General features: G+C 35.6%; 1 non-coding gene across 1 annotated transcript; it reads left to right on the top strand.

The window, feature by feature from the left end:
• The first annotated feature begins 10,877 nt into the window (after positions 1-10,877).
• On the top strand, positions 10,878-10,984 carry LOC131175631 (small nucleolar RNA R71). The gene has a single exon (XR_009145825.1). It is a non-coding gene; the product is annotated as a small nucleolar RNA R71 (small nucleolar RNA).
• Positions 10,985-23,205: the final 12,221 nt, after the last annotated feature.

The raw sequence follows: 23,205 nt of genomic DNA, 5'->3' as shown, positions 1-23,205 counted from the left end.
AATTGTGATAGAACATGTTTTGAATTGTGATGGTAATTTTCATGGAAAAATGCAAATTTATGATTTGAATTGTGTTGAGCATAAAAATTATTGGATATTGGAATTGACTTTGAATCGAATTATATTGTGATTTATGCTCACTAAAAGGATTGTGATATTGTTTTATATCTCACTATAGATGCTTGACTAGGTTATTACCCGTCTCTCTCATTTGTTGAGAAGACAATGGAGTTAGTTGTGTTTTGATTACCATGGTACGTGCACAGGCTTAGATTTTCCTCTGATTTGAGGTTAGATCTAAGTTTATTTTATCGTTATGGCCCTTGCGGAAGATTCGTTATTGTGATGGTACTGTGCACGATGATTCGACCTCCCCGACCATAGGGAGTTAGAATCAGATTCGACCTCCCCGACCATAGGGAGTTAGAATCACATCGAATATGGCCCTTTCGGATTAGTCTTGCATAGTTAGTGAGATAAAGATTGATTTTTGAGATACAACATGGTTTTTGAGATGCATAATGACTTTTGAGATACAGTATGATTTTTGAGATACAAAATGATTTTGAGATACAGAATGGCTTTTGAATGGTAAGGAATGGTGATTTCAATTATGGTTTGTGTGTAATTGATTTTCTTGGAATTACTTAAATGGATAGTCAAGATTTGATAAATTGAATTTTGTGCTCCAAGTTATTTATACAAATGATTTACATTATTGGCAATGAATATTTTGAGTTGTGAAATTTGATCAGTATTCAGATTCTCAAATTATTTATCAGAAATTTGTCAATGTATATTGTACTATGTTTTAAATTATAGTTGTGCACCATCGAGTTCACCACTCAATGATAGCTTTGTATGTCCGCAGTAAGCAGAGCATAGAGCGTTGATTAAGTTGCTTTGAGGATACATTCAGATCACCTGTGTATATCATAGATATACCCATGTACATAGGTTTTGATGTAAGCATGTAATAATATGTATGTAAATTATTTGAGCAGTTGTATAGAAACTCTTGTAAAATATTTTGGTATGTAATTAAATGTAAATTATCGTGAATGTAAATCTGAGATTTCATTTACTTAAATAGTTTTGTATTATATTTCTTGTATCTCAGTCTTTGAAAATTCACTATGGATTTGAATTGAGAAATATGTTGTGTTGAGAAATATATTGGAGTTGAGATTTGCAAATATATATTGAAGTGCTTTTACAGTGTTTTCAAGAACTGCTTTATCCAAAATACAGATGGCACTCGCCAAAATTTTTACAGAAACTCCAATTAAGTCAAATGTGTCGCTTTATCACTTGATTCAAAAAGGTTTTTAACACTGTAAATAGTGCTCACCATCAGAAAAGAAGTAAGAAAAGTTTTGAAAATCCCTTGTAGTGTATTTAATGGGTTATCAGTAGACGGAGTTGGTAATTCATTAGGTATACTACGGGATCATGTTATGCCTTACAGAGGGGTAGGGTGTGACAGTAGGAATTTCTGGTAGTCTGCTGACCAGATGGAGGAGGTCTCTGTCCTGAAAATCTTCCCCTACTAGACTTTTTACCATCTCTATTGTGTCCCCCAAAGTTCTTCCTCTTCCTAGTAGGACCACTGGAACTCTGATCTACTGACTTTCCCTTTTTTTTCTTTTTCTGTCTTATCTGATTTCTTTTTCTCTGGGGCTGCTTTTGACTCAATTCTCTCTAATTCAAGTGCTTGAGAAATAAGCTCAAAGAAGTTAGTATGTTTGAATCCGACCACTTGTAGTCTGAGACTGGGCTTCAACCCGGTTTCAAACCTTTTACATCTTTCCCTGCTAGTAGAAAGGAGACCTCCTACGCAGTGGCTCAGGCAGGAAAACTCCCTTTTATATTCTGCCACTGATCTACTTCGCTGTTTTAGACTTAAGAACTTCTGTAGCTTCTGGTCCACATAGGCATCTGGGACATATTTTTATCTGAACTCCCACAGAAAGTCATCCCAGATTAGGACTGGATGTTCCACCAAACTATGAGGAATGGTTTTCCACCAGTCATATGCATCCCCCTGTAGTAGTGACACTGAATACTCAAATCTCAGCTCTTCTGTGCAGTGCAGTTTCTTGAACACCCTATCCATTCTCTCTAACCATTGTTTTGCCTTTAGTGGATCTACAGTCCCCTTCAACTCAGTAGCCCCGTATTTAATCAGCTTGTCATACTGCCTAGCTGAAGGCTATGGTTGTACCACTGGTGTCTGCAGTGGGGCTTGAGTAAGCATGTTACCAGCCATCTGTTGGAATATTGTAGCTATCTGCTGAGCAAACTAAGTAGGAAACTGCGGTACTGAGGGGCTGGTGTGGTTGATCCACTCACATTGTGAAGGGCTGGGGCTTCCCCTTGAACCTCAGCCTCTATTGATTGATCGACTAAATGGTCCCCTTCTTCCATAGTCAATTAGAGGATATTATACCTCCTAAACAAATAACACAAGGAGATTTCCTCCCGTTAGTGCATATTTATAATGTAATGTACTGTATGTATCAAACCATGACATTGAGCAGTTATACTATAAAGAAAGAATATTCAAATTATAGGTCAAAACAGAATTTAAAAAACTAGCTCTGATACCACTAAAACATGTCACACCCTACCCCTCCGTAAGGCATAACATCATCCCGTAGTATACCTAATGAATTACCAAACTTCGTCTACTGATAACCCATTAAATACACTACATGGGATTTTAAACCTTTTCTTATTTCTTTTTACAGTGGTTAGCAATTTTGATAGGTGTTAAATTTTTTTTTTTGAAGTGAAACCAAATAACAAATTTGAGTATCAGTAATTTTTATAAAAATTTTGGCAGAGTGCCATCTGTATTTTGAATAAAATAGTTCTTCAAAAACCTATAAAAAACACTTCTAATATTTTTGTTCAATCCCAAACTCCAATATGGTTCAACACAAATTAATTTCTCAATATTTGTCAAACTCAATTCAACATCAATTTCCAGTATTTCCAAAGATAAACTACTAAGTAGTTCAAAAGCTGAGATAAGAAATAAATATATTACAACTTTAGTTTACAACTGCTCAAGACCAAGTACAATATATACAACAGTGCACATACATTACAACAAAAATTATAAAAATATGGTATACTCAATATACCCGGCAAAATCCCAAAATGTAGCACAAGCAGCCTACTCTGCTGCTCTGTCTGTCTGTCTACCTGCGACAGCAATGAAAAAGCTATCGCTGAGCCAATATCTCAGTGGTACACAACATTGAGATGCAAATTAAAACCATAAACCATAAATCATATAAAGTGTGGATACTTAAAATCATAGTTAAATTCAAAAGACAGTGAATGTCATAAAGAATTAAACTCCATTTCACAATATTATAATAAATATCAATAAATCACACGCACAGCTTAATCATGATTCCATAGTCTAATTCGTCCCAAAAGCCGATGGCTAGTGAGGAATAAGATAGCTAGCTAGCAATTATATGAGTACTCATCCTATTCGTCCTCAACTGGCACACACCTCAACACTTCAGCCAGAGAGGGAATTCAAAGCCAATTCATCCCACTAGACAAGCTAGTGAGGAATTCAATCAAACATACATGATAGCTGTGGTTTCAAACCATTTGCAATATTTTTCAATCAATAAGTATCCATCAAATATCATTCAAACAAAATTTTTCACAATTTAAGCAATAACCATACAATTTTTCATAATTTATTTCAATTGAAAATTAAAAGAAATAACTGTTGTGCATAAACCTCTGGTAAATGCCTCTTGCCCTTGACTCAGTGGTTCCTTCTCCTTCTCTGAGTCTTTGCTAACTGAAACACACAATTTGAAGTTTTTTCAGAACTCTTTTAAATTGTTTCTAATAATAAAGTTCAATAATTAAATTTATTTAATACTATTGCTTTCCTTAGTCAACCTATAATGTTGAACTTCGATGCACTCTAGGGGTATTAAATTTAATGTTACTAATATGCCACATTTTATAGTCCTTTAGTGTTGGTATATGTTACCAATTTTATTTTCAAGTGTATTGCATTTTATTACAATTTATCGAATTTCGGTATGTTGTTTTGACCTAGCCGGATGACCTAGTTCCCTCAGTTTTTAGGTTCTGGTCAAAATTACTAACTTGTAGGTCCATGTCTTAGTGAACTTTCGCTACAAATTTTAGGTCATTTGGAGTTTACTGGACCAAGTTATGGTCATTTTACTATTGCTGGACAGATTACACTAAAATGGCAAACTTAGGTCATTTTTAGGTCATTTTTGATTCTGGCAGTTTTTATACCCGAACTTGTGCAAGCATTTTGACTTGCTTATGGTCATTTCTGGGTTTTGGTGTCTCATAAGAGTTGTAGCTCTATGTCTAATCTATCCATGGTATAAATTTCAGGTCATTTGGACCTGTTTTGAGTGAGTTATGGCCAAAAAAATGACTACTGCCCAAATAGTCAATTTTCAGGTTTGCAAAGTCACTAATCCGGATTTGGTCAATTCTCATATCAGTTTTTGGAAAGAATTTAGGTAGGCTTTCTTCATGAAAGTTGGCACATTTTGTGCCTAGTTTCGCCTCCAATTGGCCTCATACCAATTGGAGTCACACACTTAGGGTTATAGGCTCATTTGCATACTGCCCTTACATGTCTCTCAAATACCAAACCCATCACACATTCACCAAATATGTCTTTACTTCCCAAACTATTATGCACTTATACCATACCATACCCATTCATTAGTTTGTATTATAGCAACTTTGGTCAGAATACAATGAGCTTATATACACCAAATATAACTCCTAATTTACAGTATCCAATTCTAAACAATTTTCCACATAATACTCCTAACCAATACATACAATTTACACTACCAAATTACATACAATGTCATCACTATTTCATATACATATGCTGCCATTTTTTTGTACCATAACTCAATAACTTTTATGAACTTAAACATTACCAATCCTCACCATGAGGCTGCCCAAGTAACACATTCACACCAAACTTCCATTTTCAATTTATAACTTATAATTCAAACTATATACATGAAAATCAACTTCGATACATTTAAGCACTTAAATCAACACCCCAAACTACCATTTACATGAAAAAAACAAGTTAACATGTTGAACTTCCATGGCTGCCAAAATGTAACATCACCCTAACTCACCAAACCTCAACATTTCTTCCATAATTCCACTCGCCACAACACCCACACAAGCTTTAATGAAGAAAGGATGAAGAAATGGATATGTACCTCAAGTGGAACTTGTTAAACCTCTTCAAATCTCTCCCTTCTTGCTCCCAAACTTCTGCCCAAGTTGTATACTCCAACTTTAATGAAGAACTCTTAAGGAAATGGTGGCTTGAAGATGGTGGATTGGCCATTGCATGTGGACGGCCATGGGAGAGTTGGGAGAGCAACTTAGTTTCGGTAATGAAGAAAAAGAATGGAGAAGAAGGTGACTTAGTGGAGATGGCTGTCCAAAGGCTTACATATGTGTCATATAACATGAGTTAGTGGAGCACTAACTATTATTTAAGAGTTAATAATTCAAAGTTTCACAATTCCCATATTTTACCTTATTTCTTTTACTATTCCTATAAGGTATCACAATTTTAATTTTCATGATATTTTCAAAGTTTAATATCATTTTTTTTAATAGACATTTAGGTCAAAAGGCAACTCGGGGTGTCAAATGACCACAATGCTCCTATTCGGGTTGTATTCCCTATTTTTCGGTAACACCGATTTTTGTCAGTTTCTCGATTTCTCGTTTTTCTTTACACTAATTAATTAATTTTTCTTTGACATTTCTAATGTCATTTATACTTCAATAGATGTTTATTTAAGTCTTAAAAATATTTTTTAGGGTTCCTCACAGTCCAGGGCTAGTCAACAGTCCACGCCACAACTTTCCGGTACGGTCACCTATTGCTGCGGTTTTTGGCTCATTTAACTTAGTTTCATTTTCTCTCTTTTATTTTCCTTAATTTTTCTTGTATTTTTTTTTTTATTGTATTTCATTATTTTATGTCTCCTCACTAACATTTAAGTGTAGTTCTAGGCATTCTAGCTGTCTGAACAGACACTGGTCACCAGAACAGTAGAATGCACTACTGAATATAGGGGTGTTACACTTCCAAACCTTCCACCTCGACCTCTGCTAGGTCCCCCAAATTTCTTCTTCTTCCCAGAGGTACCACTAGGACTTTGTTCTACTGGCTTTTCCTCTTTATCTTTCCCTGATCTCTCAGTTTTCTCTGATTTTTCTTTTACTGGGGTCGCTTCTGATTCAATTCTTTCCAACTCAAGTGCCTGAGAAATGAGCTTAGAGAAGTTACTGTGTCTGAATCCTACTACTTGCATCCTCAAACTGGGCTTCAAATCAGTATCAAATCTCTTGCACCTTTCCTTGCTGGTAGACAGGAGACTCCCACATAGTGGCTTAAGCGGGAGAACTCCCTCTCATATTATGCCACTGTTCTGTTGCCTTGCTTCAAACTCAAAAATTATTGTAGCTTCTAATCCACATATGCATCTGGGACGTATTTCTATCTAAACCCTCTGATGAAGTCACCCCAGGTCAGTACTGGTGGTTCAACCAAGCTGTGGGAGATGGTCTTTCACCAATCATAAGCATCCCCTTATAGGAAAGATACCGAATATTCAAATTTCAGTTCATCTTGGCAGTGCAATTTCTTGAATACTCTGTCCATTCTTTCCAGCCATTGCTCAGCCTCTAGGGGGTCTCCATCAGACTTAAATTCCTCGCCCCATACTTCAACAAATTTGTCATACTGTCTCGATCGAGCTTGAGGTTGCACCACGTGTCCGGGTGGAGCTTGAGCAGAGCATACCTGACCATCTGTTGAAACATTGCCGCCACTTGCCGTGGTGAACTGTAGGAAATCATGCATTTGTGGAATGGTGCATCGACCCACTGACATTTTGTAGAGCTGGGGCTTCCCCTTGTGCCTCAGCTGCAACAGATAGCTCAATAGAGTGATCCCCTTCTTCCATATCAGTCTGGAATAGGATATCTCCTGAACAATTAACACAAGGAGATTTCCCTCCGTTAGTTCATATTTATGATGTAATGCACTGTATGTAACAAATAAGGACATTAAACAATTGTACTTAGTAAAGAAAAGACACAAATTCACAAGTTAAAACATACATTAAAAACCTAGCTCTGATACCACTAAAACATGTCACACTTTACCCCTTTGTAAGGTATAACATGATCCCGTAGAATACCTAATGAACTACCGAATTTCACCTGCCAATAACTCATTAAGTACCCTACAAGGGATTTTAAAATCATTTTCTTACTTTTTAGAAGTGGTGAGCATTTTCTAATAGGTGTTAAAACATTTAATTAGAGTTTGAAAACTAGTTAAAATTTTTGTCCCTTTTTATTTTTTCACAAATTTTAGAAAAATTCCGGCAGAGTACTGTCTGTATTTTGATAAAACAATTCTTCAAATACCTAAAAAAAAAAAAAAAACACTTCCAATAATTTATCTCATCGACTCAATAACTTCAACATCCACCACAATAAATTTCAAAATCATTTCTCAAATTCCAAAATTCAAATCAATAATTTCCAATTCAATATCATCCAAAATAAAACTAAGTAATTTCATTTAAGTTAAAACAAAATAATTTCATTCCCAATTTCATTAAAGTTAAAACAATTTACGTTCAGCAATCCAGAATTTACATTAGAAAAATTCAAACTAATATTATTACAAACTTTATACAACTGCTCATGACCAGTTCTACATGTACATATATTTACATACATCAAAATAATTATTACAATCAGGGTATAAAATATACCCGATAGAACTTCAGGGAAGGTGGCTCCACAATCCTTAGCAGCTCACTTTGCTGCTCCTCTAGTCTCAATATCTGTGATAGCAATAATAGCCATCACTGAGTACTATGACTCAGTGATGCACAACATACTAGAATAACATTTATGCAAAATTTAAATTATATTTATTCAAAAACTGAACTGAATATGAGAAATAAATATAAAACATGATTTATAAGCTTTTAATCCAAACAATTTCATTTCGAAAGTCTCAAAACAAATTTCATCAAAACACACAGTTATATCATGTCATTCAAAACAATAATCATCTCAATAGCTAGAGGCTTATGAGAGTCACATCACTAGGCTAGCTAGCTCAAATATATGGATATCCATTCAATTTCTTCTTCTACTGGCACACACCTCAACACTTCAACCAGAGAAGGAATCAAAATTCGAAACTAATTTCCCCCACTGGTAATGCTAATGAGGCATTCAAATATATGATCATGACATTGTGGTTTCAAAACTATCTTAACAATTTATCAAACATTTATTGCCATTTCAAACACATATAAGTAAACTTTCAACAATTTAAGTCAAAAGCATAATAAACATTTCATGCACTTTCTAAATGAATTTTAAAGAATATTGATTTTGTGCACAAACCTTATATGAGTCGCCTCTTGGCCTTGACTCGATGTCTCAGGTTCTTTCCCGGTATTATTTTCCACTGAAACACAAAGTTTCATAGTGTTTCAGTATCACAACTTATCATAAATCCAAAAATAAATTCAAATCTACTTATACCTAGCTTTAATATTCTAAACTTGACGTTATTTAAAATTTGTATTTTGGAGTTACTATTCACAATACTATTCAAGTCAATTTGTTGACTTTCTAATGCTTAATAGGTATGGGAATTCTAATTTCAACCACATACCACATTTTGGTTACCTAATTTGTTAGTTTTGGTGTCCTATTTTATACTGTTCCATTTGTCATGTTGCTGATAGAATTTGGCTAAGTTTTCTTCATATAAGTAGTTCCTTATTGTCTTAAATTTATTTTCCTTTTTAAATCACTCCATTTTGAGTTTTGTAGCCCAAGTTATAGCCATTTGAACATGGCTGGCCGGATTGGTCTAACCCAGATTTTCTGGGCACCTAATTTGGTTCTGGTAGTTTTGGGTCACTAAATTTGGGTGGCTAAATGACTTGGTTAAGGGCATAATTTGGACTTGTGTTCTTCATAAAAGTTGTAGGGCTCTGTCTCAAATTTCTACTGGTAAAATTTCAGGTCATTTGGACCTGCCTAGCCCAAGTTATGGCCACTGTTCATTTGGTCATTTTTTGTACAGGTCAGTTTGCCTAATCCGGATTTGGCCAATTTGTTCACTAAGTTATAGTCACTTTTTGGGCATGATTCCTAAATTAAAAATGTGCCATTTTGTGTCTAGTTTCATTCACAATTGGCCTCACACCAATTGGGTTAGTAAATTTTTAGTTTTGGTCCCTGAAAGGTACCTTGGTCATGCTGTCTACAATTTGACCATAACCAATCCAAATTTCAATTTGGTTCCAACACTTCCTACACAGCACAATTGGCCATAAATGACCATTTTTCAACTCAATTAAGGTCAGCCACATCATTTGGCTAATTCTCACATTCTTCTCTCTGAAACCCTAGGTGCCAAAACCCTAATTTTCATAAAATTCAAATCTAATGCATTCTAAACACCTATCTATAGTCTACATACATAATTGAACCTAAACAACCATTCAAATGCATCAAATTCACTCATTTCAAGCCCTAACCTATTGCTGGCTAAATTTCTATTTGGCCCCCCAAGGATAGTTTTCTTTTAATTTTAAGTATATTTCTAAGTTAATTAAACTAAGAACATAAACATTTAACTAAAATATTCAAGTTTAGATTACTAACCTCAAACTTTGACTTTCAAATTTTCCAAATATTCAATTCCTTCCTTTTCTTTGTCCTCCAATCTTCTTTTCTACTTGAGTTAGCAAGGTTTTATGAAGAAATTTGGGAGAAATTAGAGGCATGTGCATGGAAATCAAGCTTGAAACCAAGCTTTAATGGAGTTTTTCAATGGTGAATTTGGAAGAGAGGAGCCGACCAAGCTAATGGAGAAGACAAAAATAATTTTTTTTCTTTTTTTTTATGTATTTTAAAGTCTTAATTAATACACAATTATCCTATAGTTTCAATTTTTAATTATTAAATTTATTGCATCATGCATGATGTAAGTAACTTTTTTTTCCAACTTTTTCTTTTTCCTTTTTCTTTCATTTATTTTCCCTTAGTTCTTTAATTTAATTCTTGATCCTGAAATTTTCTTTTCTCCGATTTTATTGCACAGTTAGGTCAGGAGTCAGCTCTAGGGGTGAATTGACCAAATTGCCCCTCGCCAGTTCGATCCGGTTTGTAAATAATTCAATATTTCTTCTGTATCTCTGACCTAATTATTTGACCAGCTTAACAATTCTTTTTCGTGATTTTCTCTTTTCCACTGCGTTCGTAATAGTCCTAAGGACTGCGACGTCACATTTTACGGTTAGAAATTTGAGTTTAAATTGACCTTGCAGTCCTTTCCGAGAACGTTACCCATCGCTGTAACTCTCGGCTCATTTAACTTCTTGTATTCTATTTTTCTTATTTATACTTAACTATTTGATAATTACTAATTATTTGTGTTCAAGGCTTAACTAGTTGTCTTAGATGTGGTTCTAATCCCCTTAATTATCAGGACAGACACCGGCTACCGGAACAGTGAAATATACCAGGCTATACAAATAGGGGTATTACAATAATGACTTACCTCACTAACTCTCTTTTATGGTGCTTCATGCCTAGTGCCAAATTGTTGAGAATTAGCAGCCATATTTGTAATCTAGTTCCTAGTAGCTTTAGGTGTCTTATCAACCAAGGCACCACCACTTACAGCATCAATCATGCTTCTATCAGTTGGGAAAAGTCCTTCACAGAAGTACTGGATAAGTAACTGATCACTAATTTGATGATGGGGGCAATTAACACATAATTTCTTAAACCTCTCCCAATACTCATGTAAGGTTTCTCTATTATATTGCATGATGCCACAAATTTCCTTTCCTATAATAGCAGCTTTAGAGTTTGGAAAGTATTTCTCTAAGAAAAGCCTGTTCATGTCATTCCATGAGGTAATAGATCCCGATGGTAAATAATAGAGCCAATCCTTAGCTAAATCAGCTAGAGAGAAAGGAAGAGCTCTAAGCTGTTAGTAGTATGCCTTAGAGCATATCATTTTTGTATATATCTTGTATATATATTTTATTAATAAAAGGCAATTTCACTTTTTTGTTTACATAATCTATTTATGTATAATTGAAAATGTCCATTGATATTTTGTTAGAAATTCTATTCTTAAGTTGTTAAGAATATGAGTGACAGCATTTTTAGCACAAAGTATCATAAATTGGTTCACAATTAAGAATACTTCACAAAGGACATGACTTATCCAGAAAGATTGCAATCATGTTTGTTCCCAAAGTAATAATATGAGATATAAATAAGTTGGAGTGGTGAGTCTCATGCCACATAACAAACATGATAGGCACTTATACATGATAAGTACGCCGAACCAGTGACGCTTATGATAAGCACATTGAGTTTACTCTTGTCAATGCATTGTCATATATTATATTAGTGCATATAATCTTTAGACCTGAGATAACACAGTTACCTTGTATATAGGTGGTTTGAGTTTGATACTGCTTTCATACTTGTACTATGTATGGGTATATGGGCTTGTGTTGGCTCCTACTAGTTATATATGGAGATAGGTATTTATCAAGATGGAATTCATTACCCCAAGTAAATAGGGATGAAATCCTATGTTTATTTAATTATTCTTAATGATTTAAATTCCTGTCCAGGACAGATAGATTTAGTCAGGAAAGAGTTTTTGACAAGAAAATCTAATTAATAAAGAATTAGAATTAAAAGAGAACATAATATTCATAGCGAATGGAATTTGACATTAACCATGACTCCAGCTGGAATTGGGATTTTGTAATGGAGAGATTCTAGTGCATGGTAACATATGATTAAAGGTTCATTTAAGGTATTCCTTATTACTGATTGGGTGGCCATGGCATGTTATGCTAAGTGTCAACCATGGTCTATGATATGCCTAAAATGATTTAGAGAGATAATTTAAGGTAAGAAATAGTTCTAATGATATTATGGGATAATATCATTTATCATTGCCAATAAGTAATGAGCCTAGTAAGTCACACATCTACACAAGTTAATCACCAATTAAAATGTGATTTAATTGATTAATTAAAGAGTTTAATTAATTAATTAAATAGGTTTGATTTGCAATAAGATTACAAAGTCCCTAGCATGACTTAAAACCAAATCTAGGTTATTTGATGTATAGCATAAATCAAATTTATATTTAATTATTTAAATATGAATTTAATTGTGAGAAATTCATTAATGAAGATTAATTAATTAATTAATTAATATTTGATATAAATTAATTTGAAGAGGAGAAATTATAATTTTGGGTTGAGAACTCAAATTAAAAGTAAGGATAAATTGGTAATTTTACATGGTGACATGTGGCACCATGAGATAGTGACACATGGCACCATATGAGCTTGCCATTTATCTTCCAATCATGAAAGATGATAAAAGTCAAGATTTAACCTGCCTTTGACACTTGGCTTAATGAGATTAAGTCATCAAAAGTAAGATTAAATCAAGTGGTGACATGTGGCAAGGGAGTTAGTGAGACTTTTGACCTAAGTATAAAAGGAAAAGAAAGAAGAAACAAAACTCACTCTTCCTCTCTTCAAGGTAGATGATAGCCAGTGTTTCCCTCTCCTCTTCTTGCTTTTTCAATTAATTCAAAGAAAATTCCTTCATTTCCTTTGAATTAAATTTGCTAGAAAGTGTTTCTAGTCTTCCATACATTCATACACCCTCACAAAAGCATTAACCCCAAATTTCAAGTGGTTGGCAAGGCTTGGGAAGTCAAATTGGGCCTGCCATTGGTGTTCTTGTGGTGGACAAGCTAGAGAGACAACATTTGGGGTCCTAAGAGCATCCTAAGAGTGGGAATTGCATCAATTGTTTATCAAGATGTTAGTACTCAAAATCTCTCTATTTAATTAGGGATTAATGAATTAATTTATTAATTCACAATCTTCAATGGCAAATGAAGATTTTAATCCATGCCAAAATGAGTTTGGTATGCTTATGAGCATTGAAATTGATTGGGCACATAAAACATATGGTATGTTGCATGTAACCCTAGATAAAGTTTTAAATTTTAATGCTTAAATGCCTTAATTCCCATGCTTCCATGCCTTCATAAGCTTAATTTGCTCTTCTTATTGATTTCATGATAGAGCGAACCACATGGAACTCGTTTAAGTGTTTATAAGGGTCTTCACCTACAAGACCATGAAAAGAAGGCAAAAGATGTATTAGTCTAGATTTTAATTCAAAAGGTACTATTAAAGTAGGATGCTTAATACACAATGGTTATTAGTTTATGTTAGGAGCAGTGGACTCCTTTAAAGTAGGATTGGCATTTTGATTCGCAGCCATTGGTAGTGTTTTAGATTCTTGCACGAAAGATTGGATGAAAGGATTTTCAAAAGGGATGTTTTGAGATGAGCTTGTACATTCTGATTGAAGTTTCAAAAAATCATTAATGCGTTGAAGCCTTATGTTGATACCCCTCCAAACATTCAACCTAAAAGAGAATACTAAAACAAACTTTAAACACACTTGAATTTAGATTTACTAATTAATGCAAAATTATTCCCCGACAATGACACCAAAATTTGATGCGTGCCAAATTTGCCAATTAAATAAAGTACTATACTAGACTAACTAACTTATAGTAAAAGCAAGTAGAGGTCTATCCCATTGAGAATAATTGACCAATTAGCAAAGTGAACTCAAGTATTCACACACTAACAATAAAAAAATAGGAGATTTTGAATTTTATTAATTCTAAAGAAACAAAACTAATCAAGTTAACCTAAAAGCTAAAAGTATTAAGAATGCAACTAACACAATATGATAATGGCTTAGTAAAAAGATATGTATCCACCACAAAAATTAAGTATCAATCATTGATACTATTGTAATAATTCATTCACTTAAACAAATTGGCTGTAGAAACCAAACAAGCGTCAATTTCCTTATTTCGCCTTACTTATTATATTAATCAAAGAAAAGTGTCTAATTAACCCCTAACCAATTGAACAACCTTAGTTAAGCGCAAGATTTAGCTCAATGGTAGCTTTAGCATACTAGAGAAACATCACCAATTCTAGATAACACTTATAAAACAAGAAGCATAATCATTTAACCTAGACTATTAATCTTTAAGCAATATAATGAATTCACACAATGTCACCTTTGCTACTGGTGTAAAGTTAATTAAGTAATTACAAACTTAATCAACTATACTAGCATTAGACATACATGAATAATTAAGGAATAGGCCTCTTAAATAATTAAACAAGCCATCTTTTCATGAATTATAAGAGAAACATAGATATTCAAGTGAAGAAAATACTGACTTAATCAATAGCTCAAAATAGTCTCATAACAATTATTCCATGGTTTCAACAATCCTCTCTATTGAACAAGAAAACTACTCACTCATGGTAACAAAAGAAAAAATAATCAAAATGACAAAGAAAAACATATTGCCCTTTTTGAATGGAATTGGAACTGTGACACCCCTTACCCGTCTACAGTGTAGCTGAGCAAGATATGCCACGCAGTGTATCGGAACACCCTATTTTATTTCAATCATTTTTCTTTCCTAATTTATTATTATTATTATTATTATTATTTCATAATTATGAAGTAAAATTTATGAAATATAATTCATTTAAGTCATTTATTGAAATTATAATTTATTTGAGGTTCTGAAAATTTTATAGAAAATCCGGCAGAGTACCGGCTAAAAATGGAGAAACACTTCCAAAATTTTCAACCAATCCCAAACTCCATTTCATCATCAAAATCTCATTATCTTTCAACAACATTTCCATTTCTCAATCATTCATTTCTCATGGTATTCATATACAAGCAATAAATAAATACTCAATTTTCCATTCATAAACACAATTTCCACTATTTACATTAACATCAAAATACATTACATAAGTCTCAATTACACAAGAGAAAAATAAAAGTTAGTTACAAAATACCAAAATGAAACCTAGTGTCCTACCAATGCACTGAAGATGGTGAGGTGACACGGATACTATGCAGAGCGGCAGGAGGTCTCACCCAGTCAGTGGTCTACTGGGCTCTCGGTCAGTATCTCCAGAACCTACGCATGGCAAAAGTAATGCGCTAAGCAATAATGCTTAGTGGTGCCAATAATAAAATAAAAAGAAATAACAGAAAATAAATATGCAGTGAATATATTGATGTCTCATTGCAAATAAATTTTCGATGATTATATGTAGTCATACTTATTTTGTACTGGTTATATTCATTATTTCATTAAATTTATCCACTTTCATTTTTGATTGCCCAAGTAACCTATACTGGACGACTGGACTGGATAAACGGGTAAATTGGCACTGGGTATCAAGTACCTTGGGCCGTCACACCATCGGTCACATAAGTGTCTTCCGGCAGGCAATGACTAATAAGTCGTAATAACATTAGGCACAAGGCCAAGTATCAACATAATGTCGAATGGCTAAAAGCCATGAAATCACGAATGGCATAATGCCATGTGCGATCGCTAATCGAACCCTATTGGCATGCCAAGCTATCCAAACCAATCTTGTTAGGTATACTAGGGCATTTTACACTTTTGAGTTTTATAATTTTTGAATTTCAAGTTTTGGTGTTACTATTCACTTCATTAGTCAACCAAAATGTTGACTTTTGCATAAACAATAGGTACATTGATTTTAATTCTCCCAACATACCATATTTTGCATTCAAAATTTGTTGGTATTGGTTGCCAATACCATTTCTAAGCTTAAAGTTAATTGAGCAGAATTTTCAGTTTTCATGCTTATATTTACTGTTTCATTAGTCATTTTTGTAGTGGGAATTTGACAAAATGATCAACATGAAAGTTGTTCCTTATTTTGTCTAGTTGAATTTCCTTTTTTGAATCACTCCATTTGGAGTTTTGTATGTCAGGTTATGGTCCAAAAACCACAACTGGCTGGATTGGAATTTTTCTGGACTAACCATATCTACAGTGCAGTGAACAGTGACTGCAACTCACTTGTTGGATAGGTTCTGGTAATAATTTGGGTTAGGTTTCTTCATGAAAGTTGTTGGCATATATCTAAACTTGTTGCTGGTAAAATTTCAGGTCAATTGGACCATTCTACACTGAGTTACGGCTAAATGAACAATTACTGTTCATTTAGTCATTCTGCAGAAACAGACTGCAGGTCACCCGGATTTGGGCAAGCTTTTGGTCCACTTGGTTTGGTTTTATGGGCATAGTTTCTACACCAAAGTTGTGCCACTATGTGTCTAGTTTCATTTCCAATTATCCTTGCACCAATTGAACCTCTACAGTTCACGTTATGGCTGCCTAAACCTGCTGGACTCATGTCCAATTCTGCAGGTCACCTAGGGCAGCCACACTAAACCTAAATCCCATCACTAAACACACTTCATTTCTTGTTTACCAATAACCAAATGGTCACTAATTGACCATTAAAATCTTCCTACACTAATATAGGAGCTAAACTCCAATTTGCTCAAAACCCTACAATTCAATGTGCTAAATGTTAAGTTCATATCAAGGGCAGCTTATATACTCATTTAATCCAAAGAAATCATCAAAACTCTAATAAATCCATAGCTGCCAAAAATTTAAGGTGAGTACATCAAAGGTTTTCATTTGAATATCTTATAAATTTCAAGTTAAATCAACTTTCTAGTCATGAATTTAAAGAGAGAGGAAGATATTGAACACTAACCTTATTAAAGCTCCCACTTGAGCTTGTCAATCTTCAAGATTTCTCCCTCTAATGGCTGTCTAAATATGATTTAGGGTATGAGGATAAATTTTAGTGAAGTGAGGATGAGGTTTTATGGTGTAAAGGGTGAGGTTTTAGCAAGAAAAAGAGAAAGCTTTAATGGAGATAGTGAGGGAAAGAGGGGCTGCCGGAAATTGAAGGAGATGAGCAGAAATTTTTTTCAATTTTTGTCCTTTTTAATTGATTTAAAGGTGCTTGTTAAAAGATGATTGGTGGAGCCCTTTTTAAAGACATCATATGATGTCATAATTAAGTATTTTCTTTCATTTTCCTTTCTTCTTTTCTCGACTCATTTTCAATTTAATTTTTAGCAATATTTATTCACATTTTATATTATAATAATTATTTACTTAACTGGACAAGTCGGCCAAAAATCATCTCTGAAGACGAAATGACCAAAATGCCCTCCGTTTAGCTTAAAGGGCCAAAATTGTCTGTACTGATTGAAAAAATTTTCTAAGTATTTTCTTGGCATTCTAATGCCATAGAAACCTCAATGACCCTTCTTTGGAGTCTCAAAAATTATTTTATGAATTTCCCCCAGGTCTTGGGCTCCTAGTTACGAGAACCGCAACTTCCTACTAGGTTACCCATCGCTTGGGCACCGGCTCATTTAACTTGGTTGTATTTTATTTCTAAAATTTTTTCTAAATTTTTCTTATTTATATTTAAGTTAATTATGGTTCCTCACTTTAGTTTAAATATTTTTCCAGACGTTCTAGCTGTCCGGACCGACACCGATCACCGGAATAGTAGAATGTACGGAATTGCTACAGGGAGGGTGTTACAACTCTTCCCCTCTAATTTAAATTTTGTCCTCCAAATTTACCTGATGCAAATAGTTGAGGGAACTGTTGCCTCATCGTCTCTTCACTTTTCCAAGTTGACTCCCCGGTGTTGTGGTGCTTCCAAAGCACTTTCACCGGTGGAATCTGCTTATTTCTCAACTCTTTCACTTCCCGAGCCAGGATCCGTATGGGTTCTTCTTGATATGTCAAATCCGGTTGTACTTCAATTTCTTCCATGGAGATGACATGTGAAGGATCTGAGTGGTATCTTCTTAGCATAGACACGTGGAACACATTGTGGATCTTGTCCAGCTCTGGTGGTAAAGCTAGCCTGTAAGCTACTGGTCCCACACGTTCAATGGCTTCATATGGGCCAATGAACCTAGGGCTCAACTTACCTTTTCTTCCAAACCTCAATACCTTCTTCCACGATGACACCTTGAGGAACACTTTGTCGCCAACCGCATATTCTATTTCTTTTCTCTTTTGGTCGGCATAAGATTTCTGTCTATCTGAGGCAACCTTCAGATTGGCTTTGATTAGTTTTACTTTCTCCTCAGTCTGTTTCACTAGGTCTGGCCCTACTAGTTTGTCTTTGCCCAATTCAGTCCAGCACACTGGAGTTCTACATTTCCTCCCATACAGTGCTTCATACGGGGCCATTTGGATGCTAGCTTGGTAGCTATTATTGTATGCAAATTCTGCCAGAGGAAGATATCTATCCCAACTTCCCTCAAACTCAATGACACAACTCCTCAGCATATCCTCAAGGACCTGACATATATTTCACATTATTATTACCATTTCAGTTCAATATGTACATTAGTTTAATTAGTTTCAATTGTTTACCTAGATTACTCTTTCTGATTGCCCATCCGTCTGAGGATGGAAAGCTGTGCTGAAGTGGAGTTGTGTACCCAAGGACTCATGCAACTTCTTCCAGAATCTCGATGCAAACCTTGGGTCTCGATCAGATATGATGGAAAGTGGAATTCCATGCAGTCTAACTATCTCACTGATATTGTAACACCCTCCGGTAATCATTTCGTACATTCTACTGTTCCGGTGACCGGTGTCGGTCCGGACAGCTAGAACGTCCGGAAAAATAATTAAACTAAAGTCAGGAACCATAATTAACTCAAATATTAATAAGAAAAATTTAGTAAAAATTTTTAAAAAATAAAATACAACCAAGTTAAACGAGCCGGTGCCCTAGCGATGGGTAACCAGAGGCAAGTTGCGGTTCTCACAACGAGGAGCCCTAGACCCGGGGAAAAAATTATAAAATAATTTTTGGGACTCCAGAGAAGGGTCATTGAGGTTCCTATGGCATTAGAATGCCAAGAAAATACCTAGAAAAATTTTTCTATCGGTACAGACGATTTTGACCCGTTAAGCCAAACGGAGGGCATTTTGGTCATTTCGCCTTCATAGGTGATTTTTGGCCGACTTGTCCAGTTGAGTAAATAATTAATATAACATAAAATATGAATAAACATTACTAGAAATTAAATTGAAATTGAGTAGTGATGAAAAGAAAAAGAAAATACACTAAAATGCCAAATATGACATCATTATGATGTCATGTGAAAGTCTCCACCAATTATAATTTAACAACCGTTTAAATAAACAATAAAAGAGGCTAAATGAAGACCAAAATAACTAAAATTTCCAGCAGCCCTCACCTTCACAAAGCTTACCCGTAGCTCTCAAATTCCATAGCCAAACCTCCATTGATTTTCAACCAAAGCTTACTTTCTCTCTTCTTTTCACCATAAACCCTAAACCCCTTTCATTAAAAGTTGTCCACTCATCTTGGGAGAGTGTTTGGCAGCCTAGAAAGTGAAGGAAAGTGAAGTTTTGAGTGGGGAAAAATCTGCCCTAATCAAGGTTAGTGCATTAGACACTTAAAGCTTCTTATTTTCATGAATTGTAACTTGTATTGAGTGAGAATTGCAACTAAAATGAACAAGAATTATGTGTATACATAATATGAATTTTTGGCAGCCCTTGTGAAGGAATTATTTTGATTGTTTTGATGGACTTAAAGTGGGCTATAGATCAAGTTTAAACCATGTGTGCATGTGATTATTGAAGGAGCTAGTATTTAAAGTGTTGTGAAAACCTATAATGGAACTAGGGTTTTGAAGAGTGAAAAATTGACTTGGCTTAGGAAAATGTTAGAGCACATTTTAATGGTCAATTAGTGACCATTTTAGGTATGTTGACCATAAAATGGACTGAAAAATAGGATAGGCAAGTGAATGTGTAGGCTGCCTTGTTAGTGCAGCAGAGGGACTGAAAATTCAGTCCACTTGCACAGCCATAACTTTGGCTGTGTTAGTCCAATTGGTGTTTGGCCAATTGGACATGAAACTAGGCTTATAATGGCACATTTTTGCTGAAGAAACCATGCCCAAAAGACCAAAGCAAGAGGACCAAAACTTGGCCCCAATCCGGACACCCTGCACTGATTCTGCAGAATTGACCAAATGAACAGTTCATTTGGCCATAACTCACTGTAGATATGGTCAATTGACCTGAAATTTTTACAGCAACAAGTTAAGACATAGACAAACAACTTTCATGAAGGAACCTACCCCAAATTATGGCCAGAACCTAACCCAAATGGTAGTGGAAGTTACTGTTCTCAAGTATTGTAGATATGGTATTTTCTGCAGAATGGGAATCCGGCCAGCTGTGGTTTTTGGACCATATCTGGAGCTACAAAACTCAAAATGGAGTGATTCAAAAAAGGAAATTCAACTAGACAAAATAAGGAACAACTTTCATGTTTTACATTTCTTCAAATTCCCACAGTAACAGTGTCCAATGGAACAGTGAAGTTGACTCACCAAAACTGAAAATTCTGTTTGTGTTGGGTTACACTTTGAAATGATATTAACACTTAATGCCAACAAGTTTTAAACACCAAATGTGGTATGTTGGGAGTGCCAAAGTCAATGAACATATTTTCTATCCAAAAGTCAACATTTTTGTTGACCAATGAGGTGAATAGTAACACCAAAACATGAAATTTACAAATTGAAGAATTTAAAAGTTTCAAATGCCCTAGTATACCTAACAAGATTGGTTTGGATAGTTTGGCATGCCAATAGGGTTCAGTTAGCGATCGCACATGGCAAAAATGCCATTCTGTGATTTCATGGCTTTTAGCCATTCTGACTTTGCATTGAGACTTGGCCTTGTGCCTGAGATTATTTACAGCTTGGTAGCTGTTCTGTTGCACGCCGGGTGATGCATATGCGACCGATGGTGTGACGGCCCGAGGTATTAGATACCCAGTGCCAGTTTACCCGTTATCCAGTCCGGTCGTCTAGTGTAGGTTACTTGGGGCAACCAAATAAATAAAGATGAACAAAGTTAATGAAATAATGAATATACCAATACCAAACAAAGAAAGCCTACACATTCTATACACATTTATTTTCTTGCTATTTTCTTTTATTATATTATTGCACCACTAAGCATTATTGCTTAGCGCGTTGCTTTTGCCACGCGTAGGTACTGGAGATCCTGATCATGAGCCCAGTAGACCACAGACTGGGTGAGTCTGTTCTGCAGTTCTGCACTGTGTCGTCGTCACCTCGTCACCTGCAGTGCATTGGTAGGACACTAGATGTCATTTTGTCATTTTGTAATTAACTTTTTATTTTCTCATATGTATTTGGGATTTATGTAATGTATTTTGAGGTTCATGTAAATAATAAAGATTTATGGTTATGTATGGAAGTAATTTGAGTATTTAATTGTTATTTATATATATGAGAACCCTGAGAAATGGATGTTTGAGAAATGAAAAAGCTATTGAGAACTGAAATTGAGAAATATTGTTGAGTTTTTGATATTGAGACTCTGTTGATGAATTGAAGTTGGGTTTGTTTGAAAATTATTTGGAAGTGTTTTCATAGGTTCCGAAGAACGGTTTTCTCCATTTTTAGCCGGTACTCCGCCGAATTTTCTTTAAAATTTTCGGAACCTTAAATGAATAATACTTTTGATAAATGGCTTAAATAAATTGTATTTCATAAATTATATGCAAAAGCATGATATAAATTAATTGAGGAATATTAGAGTGTGCCGGTACACCATGTGGCATTACTTACTCGGGTATACTGTACACGGGCAAGGGGTGTCACATTTAGTGGTATCAGAGCACGGTTTAGGCGTTTCTGGGCCTAGATTGAGTCTATACCATGCATTGCATTTGTAAGAGTCGAGGTGACACTAACGCAGATCTGTTTATCTTTCTTATTTTGAATAGGATATGGATCCTTCATCTCAGAGAGCCGTTGAGGAGGAAGTGGAGAGTCATGCTCCACCTGCAGCAGCTGAGACTGGGGGCATGAGAGAATCTGCTCCGCCAGCTCAAGCAGAGCCTGCTCAGCCTCCACAGGCCATGTTCCAACAAATGGCTGACTTCTTTAGACAAATGGCTGGGGTAATGCCAGCACCACCACCACCACCACCACCAGCTCCACAGCAGAAATCACACCTGGAAAGACTAAGAAAGTTTGGAGCTGTGGACTTCTATGGCAAGAGAGAAGATGACTCTGTTGCAGCCGAGAATTGGTTGAACAGAACAGGCAGAGTCCTAAAACAACTCCACTGCACTTCAGAGCAAAACCTGGAAGCTGCCATATCTTTGCTGCAAGACGATACATATGAGTGGTGGGACACTGTGTCCAGTGAAGTGCAGCTAGAAGCTGTAACTTGGGACTTCTTTCTTTCAGAATTTAAGAAGAAATATGTGGGTACTGTATATCTGGAAGAGAGAAGAAGAGAGTTTATTAACCTGAGGCAGAGACAGCTGTCAGTGGCCGAATATGAGAAGGAGTTTGTTCGATTAAGCCGCTACGGAAGGGAGATAGTCCCTAATGAAGCTGAAAGATGTAAGAGATTTGAAGAGGGACTAAATGACAACATCAAGATCCAGCTCACTGCCTTGGGAATCACAGAATTTAGTAAGTTAGTGGAAGCTGCAATAAAGGTGGAAAAAGTAAGAATCAGTGAGCAGACCAGAAGGGATAGACAGCAGAAGAGGGGACCGGGTCAGTCTAGTTCAGCCCCTGCATTTGGGAAGAAGTTCAAGGGTCCTCCTGCACAGAGTTCGGGTCAACCACAGGGTCAGGGTCAGTCTCAGGGGCCCAGGCCACAGTTCACCCCTAGGAGAGGTCAGTCCACACCATCAGTGGGCAGCTCTCCAGGGATGGAGTTCAGGGGACCAGCCCCAACATCTTCTGCATGTCCGCATTGCCTGAAATGGCACAAGGGAGAGTGTTGGAGAGTAACTGGTGCCTGTTTAAGATGTGGGTCAACAGAGCACCAGTTAAGGAACTGTCCACGCAGAACTACTACAACTGCTCCAACACAAGCAGACAGACCTGCTCCTGCACCACCAAGGGGTAGAAGGTCCGTAAATCTGCCGTGGGACCATCTCGCAGGCTCAGATTCGAGCCAGAGAGGCGGATAATGAACCACCTGCCAGA

This window comes from Hevea brasiliensis, chromosome 17, assembly GCF_030052815.1.
Source record: "Hevea brasiliensis isolate MT/VB/25A 57/8 chromosome 17, ASM3005281v1, whole genome shotgun sequence".
Taxonomy (NCBI): Eukaryota; Viridiplantae; Streptophyta; class Magnoliopsida; order Malpighiales; family Euphorbiaceae; genus Hevea; species Hevea brasiliensis.
Note: the sequence above shows the minus strand (reverse complement) of the source record. Positions and strands in the feature narration are given on the sequence as shown.